Source organism: Thermobia domestica, chromosome 3, assembly GCF_964235325.1.
Source record: "Thermobia domestica chromosome 3, izTheDome1.hap1.1, whole genome shotgun sequence".
NCBI classification, from domain to species: Eukaryota; Metazoa; Arthropoda; class Insecta; order Zygentoma; family Lepismatidae; genus Thermobia; species Thermobia domestica.
The window spans coordinates 265,060,099-265,067,875 of NC_137456.1; positions in this window are offsets into that span (position 1 = coordinate 265,060,099).

Below are 7,777 nucleotides of genomic sequence, written 5' to 3' on the forward strand. Positions count from 1 at the left end.
TGGAAGCGTTGAAACATTCCTGGTGTTTTCCGAATGTTCCAGGGTACAGCAATAAAAATCAACGAACCAGCTCTTCGTCTGATTGCACAGGCGTCAAGTAGGCTTGTTTTTTCATATGGCCTCAGAAATAAAAGTGTAAGAGATTAAGTTTTAGTGAGAGAGGTCCCCAACATAGCGGATCTTCTCTGCCAATCATTTGTCTCTAAAGGATACTTTGAGAGAAACTCATACTTCCACAGCAAAATGTCCTTTAGCACAATCCTAGATAAACTACATGTTTTAGGAACAGTCAGTAGAACAGTCTGTAATAGTACAGACAGAACCAGTTTAAAAAATTTGGGATATAGTCCCACCCGGTCAGACGTTGTGGTAGTAGGTACTGTCCTATGAAATAAATATGGACGATTCCTGCAAACACATTAACAGAATAACTTTCCTGACAGTCACGAGTAGACATTTTGTGTGGCTTTGCCTTATTTCATGAATTTTTTACACTGTATCACGGGAAAGTGTAATTTCATCTGTGATAAGAACACGGGATACGAAGCGTGGTGTGTTTGCGAGGAAACAATGTAGCCAATGTCACACTCTCGCGTGTATAATTCGTGGCGTGTAATGTATGCTTCCTTTGGATGTGCAAAGAATACATCTGATTTTTGTGAAACAGGTTCCACACCTGCCGCGCGATACCTCGCTAACACATCAAACAGTCGGAATCTTCTTCCGTCCGAAGTTGGTCACGAGGAAGACGCTGAGCGTTAACTGTAATCAAATCACGATTTCTTGTGTTTAAGATTTCTGAAATATATAAACATTTCATCGCGCGTTAGAATCCGATGCAGGAACGATTCATTTTGTCTGGCAAGCAAGATTTCGCATGAGCTTTGGCATATCTCCTGCTGCCGATCAGTGAATTCATGCTATATCAATTTTCCAATCTTTTCAACTTTTCCCATGGTACATAGACGCATGGAAATGGTTGCTTAATGAATATCCAATTGCTTCGCAAGCATTTGTGCGGTGGAGTATAGTTCCAGTTGAAAAGAGCCTGGAAATGATGGTTCGCAACCCTCCGGAGCCAATTTTCGCTCCTGGGAGCTTTTTTCGTCGTTCCGTACAAAACACTTTCACAGACGAAACCAATCTCGGGACGTTGTTTCTTGTGCAGCTCTGCAACCACAGGCTCCCACAAGCATTTGGTGCATTTGGCAGACGATTTCCTTAACCCTTAATTAGTCGCATGCGGAATTTTGTTCCGCACTTTTACATTTCTCTTTTTGTTTTCCTTACTTTCCATCGTATGCTTTTGAACTTTTGTCTAGCTGTCTTTTAAAGTTTCATGATTAAACAACAATACATATTTGAATTGTTGCCCAAGCCACTGGTGAATATTTTGTTATTTATTTTGGAGTGATGCAGTTTGCGGAGCAAAGTTCCGCGCGCGACTAAATACGTTACCCTTTTTTTCTCCTACAAATTCTACGCTTTCTTTCAGTTTATTGTTTTTAGGCGACAACAATTAAGCGATTCGGTGACTACGAAACATATCACAAGCAAGCGCCACCACCATTATTTTTTAAAATTTATTTTACAAAAATATATTTTCAGGTACAGTTCATTTGTAAGCAACTGAAGTTATAAGCGGTTTATATGTGCATTGTACGCTCTGAAAATAAATACATAGAGAACACAGTCAGTCTTTTCTTTCAAAATGAATCATCAAGAACGTGATGTGGACAGAATTAGAAACATGTTGCTGGAAGTTCTGGCTGAAGACGACAATTTAGATGTTCCGGATATGGAAGATGGTGATGAAGAAGATATCATTGAAGAAAGCGACCATATCTTTGCCAGTGAAGAATCAGCAGATGAAGGTGAAGTGTTGCCACAAGCAGATCATGTGAAATAACTCTCAAATACTACTGCACGGGGACCATATCTTCTAGGAAAGGACAATGTCACTAAATGGTACGCACATGCTCCGCGGCAAATTATACGAAGAAAAAGTCAGAATATTTTGACCCACTTACCAGGAGTCAAAGGACATGCTAAAGAAGCGAAAACGCCGAGCGAATTTTGGAGTTTGTTCTTTAGTACGTATATGCTGGAGAGAATCGTTGAATTTACAAACCAGTGCATTGAATCACATAGGGACGCTTATAGCAGAGAAAGAGATGCTCAAAATACTAATATAACAGAAGTAAAGGCCTTGCTGGGCCTTCTGTATCTTGCAGGAGGACTGAACTTGCAGAGGAGGATAATTAGTCAATAGCATAAAATAACTTAAGACGACTATTAAAACAAATATTTTAACCTAAAATTAAATAAAAATTTTTAAAAAACAAATATTACACGAGTTTTACTATGTAGTTATTATGCGGAACAAAATTCCGCACGCGACTAATTAAGTAACTTTTTTCACGCGACTAGTTAAGGGTTAAATAGAAGCAGAACACAGCTGTTAGAAATTGGACATGGCTGCCAACTGAAGTCTGTGTGCTGCTGTATGCACTTCGTATGTGCTCTGATTCGTCCTGCCAGATGGTTAAATCATACAAAAAATAGGTCTGGCTTGCCCATTCTGGCTTCATACGTGTACGAATGCAGGCTATATCAAACAGCGGATTTAATTTTATAAATCTCATATATATATATATATATATATATATATATATATATAGAGAGAGAGAGAGAGAGAGAGAGAGAGAGTTGTGAGTTAAAAGCAGCCATCCAAACGAAGAAAACGTATATGTACAACCACACACAAAAGTAATTCCCACCCTAAGCGCTCCAATTTAAATTACCCCCCATGGGGTCTAGATTAATTGCGGTTGTGGAATGCGTAGACAGATGCAACCCATTACACGGAACTTTTCTCGGCGCAGAAAGCAGTTGGTAGCACTGAGTCAAGTTTGTATGGAAGAAAAATTGTGAGTAGATGACCCACGAAACATTTCTCTATTCTGAGATCAATGTCTCTGGTTCAGAGCGTGTTGTTCAATGGACATCATATGTTAATCTCAATATTGCTGTGTATAAAATGTATTTTTTCATTATATACTGTATATTTAAAGAAATAAAAAACACTGACCACATATGAATCAGAAAATGCCTGAAAGTAGCTGAAAATATCAAATGTAGAACAACTGCTGGAAATAACTTTGCAACTGATTGCCTCCATTGAGAGACCAATCTCCAACTCTCCTCATTACAAAATCATCTTCTTTATGGAGGAGAGAAGCTCTTGCTTATCAACCTGAGTATGCATTGAAATTGGAATTGAAACAAGAAAACTTCAAAAAGCTTCAGCCTTGCCGGGACTCTAACCGGGGTCCACCAAATAGAAGTTCAACGTGCTAACCACTCACCCACCGCGCCATTTAAATTTCCACTCCAACTAATACCTAGTTCAAATCGTTTCATGGAAAAATATAAACAAGATACTGAATTATAACAAAAAAACAAACATAAACAAAGTATAAATAAAAATATATATAAGAAAATATAAGCAACTTGTGTGAGTGTCTTAATGACTTACTCGAGATTTCCTTGTTTAATTAAAAAACAAGTTCTATAGACGTTCCTAAATGAAGAAAATATCACGAAACATCCTTCAAGTTGAGGCTAAGCCATGGCAGAGCCATAACTTGTGTGGCCCCAGAGAAGTTCCCCCACCGTTCGAAGGGCCCATTTTGAGATAAAATTTTCTAACTCTGTATAAGATACGAACATGAAATTAGAAATGAAGCATCCAATAGGGTCTCTACATTACATAAACAAAACCGCACACAAAAGGTAAATAGAACTAAAATGAGTATTAGATCTATTTCAGTAAAAAATGTCTACCATTAGTGGCTCTAAGAATAATATATATCCGTATGGCTTTGAGATTTATCAATGTGGCCCCTTAATAAGTTTGTCATGTATGGATTGGGACCAGGGAGTAACTAACGGAAACTCAGAGATTGAGGTACGGGAAGACAAGCAGGCTCCGGGAGGTCCATAAAGATTAAGAGAAAGTTGGAAAGAGGGGCCCAAAAATCAGACGAGCAACTTTTTCTAGGGGACCAAATAAGTTTATTAATGCTTGCCTCACCAAAGAAAAAAAATCTAAGTTATGGCGCTGGTCATCGGTTTGGATCGGGTTTACATTACATTTCGTTTTTAATATAACTTCTAATTTCCGAGGAAGAAAAGACGACAGAAATTATTTTTTTCATTCTTCACGTTGTATCAACACGTGTAGAAACAGACAGTTCTACGTTTATGTTGCAAATCTACTAGCTTATTTTCTTTAACTCATATGAGGAAGTTGTATCAAATTGAGGTACATGATCATGAGAGTGCTGTTCATGAAGCGCAACCACTAGGAGTTCAAATTCTTCTGAAGAGCAAGGTCAGAATTTTAACTGTCCTCAGTATTTCTGTGTTCGTGTTCCTGTATTGCTTGGAATACCTCGAAAATACAATAGGTGCAAGTGGCGAACAATACTTCGGTTGGGACGATTTGTTTAAAAGAAATTGTGAAAGAAGGAAACTCCCATTGCAGCTACTTGGGTTCAAATCCCGTCGCAGCAATTATTATTTTTTCTGAGTGGGAATATAATGTGTATGTAATTGGTGTTGTATTATATCATTTCTTTATTATTATTATTATTATTATTATTATTATTATTATTATTATTATTATTATTACCACAGAAGCAAAGAAAATTTAACATAGTCAAAGGTATTCATAGGAACAGAAAAGATATAGAGTATGTAAGATGTTTCTTAGGTTTACACATGAACATATTAATATTACGTTTGTGGATTTACAAATAGAATTATCACTTTATGACAACAAGAAATGGATTATAAAGATTTGTTAGCTGATAAAAGTAATGCATTTTGTTTCGCCCTTCTTCTAGGTAGAAAGGTGATGTGACATCTTTAATAGAATGAATGATTTATTCATCAATTCTTGTCCAAACACGTTACTTGCCAGAGGGTTACGAATGAAGTTAATACGGATGATGTAATTTTGTGTTGTTGGCATTTCACCTGTAAAGGAAGTTGTCTCAACTCTTAGATCCAGAGATGTTGAATATTTTTTATATTCCTATACATCAGAAGTATCAGTTTTGTGGATTATGAAAATTTACTCAATTGTCACACCTTGGATCGAACTCGCGCCCCAACATTACGAAACTAACGCTTAAGACACTACTCTCTGTACTGTGACTGTAATGGCAGATCTCTGCTCTCACACTTTGCCATCAATTCCTGAGACAAAGATAAGAAAATAAACTAGTAGTTATGTTAGATAATCATAGCACACACTATTTCTACACGTGTTGATATAATTCGGAGGATGTGACAATAATTTCTATTGTCTTTTCTTCTTTGGAAACAAGAAGGTAAACAAAAATTGCAGTGATGGGCACGAGCGAGTTTTCACTCAAACTCGACTATACTCAAAACATACATCTTTGAGTTCGACTTGAGAACTCAACTCGAAAAAGTTCCTCCAACTTGACTCGAATTTGACTCGAGTTTCGATTCGAGTCGAGTCAAAACGAAGAAAATCGAGCCAAATGCTGTGTGCATTTTCAACTACTTTCTTGAAGGATCCTATATAAACAATATAATTATTATCAATGATGCTACTACTACTACCACTACTACTTCTACTTATTATTATTATTAATTGTAATGTGGATCCGTATAGTAAAACTGAAAGTTTATTTTATTGAAAAAGTGTTACGAAAATTGAAAAAAATGATTGGGCAAGGTTTGAAAGTATTTTCATTACTAAAATGTTGTCCAATAAGATCAATAAGATCACAGGATACCTGAAATTCTTGGAATCTCCCGCACACCAAGGTCTCCGGGCTCGTTAGTTATTCCTCTGGGCCCGTTCCATACACGACAAATTAATTAAGGGGACCATATTGACAAATCTTACAATACTATACGAATATATATTATTTCTAGTGCTCCTAATAGTAGACTTTTTTTTTACTGAAATGGACCCACGACTCATTATTGTTTTATTAACGTTTAGTGTGCTGTTCTGTTTATGTAATGTAGTAAACCTGTTTGATGATTCACTTATAATTTCATTTTAGCATCGTATATGGAGTAAGACAATTTTGTCTTAAAATGACAACCCCTTGAACGGCGGTGAGCTTCCCTGAGAGGTCAGTGGCCCCCCCTGTCCCCACAAGTTACGGCCCGTCCTCGTGCCAATCATTATTGATAATTAGAAGGTATTGTTTACGTAATTGATTTTGAAATTCTGTTATTATTATTATTATTATTATTATTATTATTATTATTATTATTATTATTATTATTATTATTATATTATTATTATATTACACAGGTCGATAAATTTTCACTTTTCTTGTAGGCACTGCATAAAAATATGATTTTCTGAATAAATCGAGCACGCTTATCACGAAAATGGAGTCCATACTTCACGTGAGTTTTTTTTAGAATCATCATCATCATTTTAATCTATAACCAGCGGAGTCGGAAAGCTATTGCATGAAGATGGAGGCAGTATGAAAAAGTTACATGGTTATAAATACAACATGAGGTGCATATAATCTTCCCAGAAGGAGATTTATATACAGAATAGTGACTATACTATGCATAAACGGATTTATGAGGGCATAGGGGTTATTCCCCTCAGCCATTTCGGAATGACATAATATAGTATTAATGTTAAACAAGTACTTGCTAGCAGCAGGGAAAGTAGTAGGGAAAGCTACTTTCCCTGCCACCCTTCAAGGAATTGCCTCCCCCATGCTCTCTGATGTCCCCCTGGGTGTATCTCCAAAATCTGCCCAAGATATTATGCAATATATACAGTAAGAAGTTTCAAACTTACCAGACGGAGGTATTACATCGATTGACGTTTGCCTCTTAATGAAAGACTGATACTCTTGCTCTTGTGTGTGACTTATCCTTCACGTGTGATGCACCAGCAGTAGTCAGACATGTTGATTCCCCAATGTCCTTGATAACGACGTTCCAGAGATTTAAGTTCCTGATGGAACCGTTCACAATGTTCCTCAGATGGGTCAGCCAAATTGTCCGGAAAATGGTCTAGATGTGACATTAGAAAATGTAGTTTAAGGCTCACTAATTCTTTAAAATTCTGTAACTTATCTTCCACTATCTCCTTATATTGAGGGTGATTATTATGACCAAGGAAATGTAGCACAACATTTTTAAAATTTCCCAGAGCTTGCTTTTCTATTTCCGACATTGTACTTTCGAAGCGTTCGTCAGACATCAACTTAGATATATCGGGTCCAATAAATATGCCTTCCTTCAATTTTGCAGCTGACAGAATTGGGAATTGACTACACAGATATTGGAAGCACTCTCCTCTTTTATCCAATGCTTTCGCAAACTGTTTCATATGTCCTAGTTTTATGTGTAGTGAAGGCAATTGGGACCATCAAATGCTCATTCACGACGTTCTTTTCCCTCTTAGATCACTCTCTTCTACTCCAATGCTCATCATGCGCTCTACTGTTCCACTCACACAGATCGCATGGCATCCTTGTGTACACTGTTTGCTGGCACTGATCACCTTGCTATCACCAAATACAAGCCAAAGGTGTTCTTCATACTTCACGTTTTCAAGTAGTTTCATGCTACGGTATGACTCTTTTAAATTTACGGAATACGCAATTGGAATTGATGCTAATTGGTTCCGAATATGTAGCTGTATCGCCTTCAAACTCCTCTTTGAGGAATCTATAAATAACCTCCATTTCTT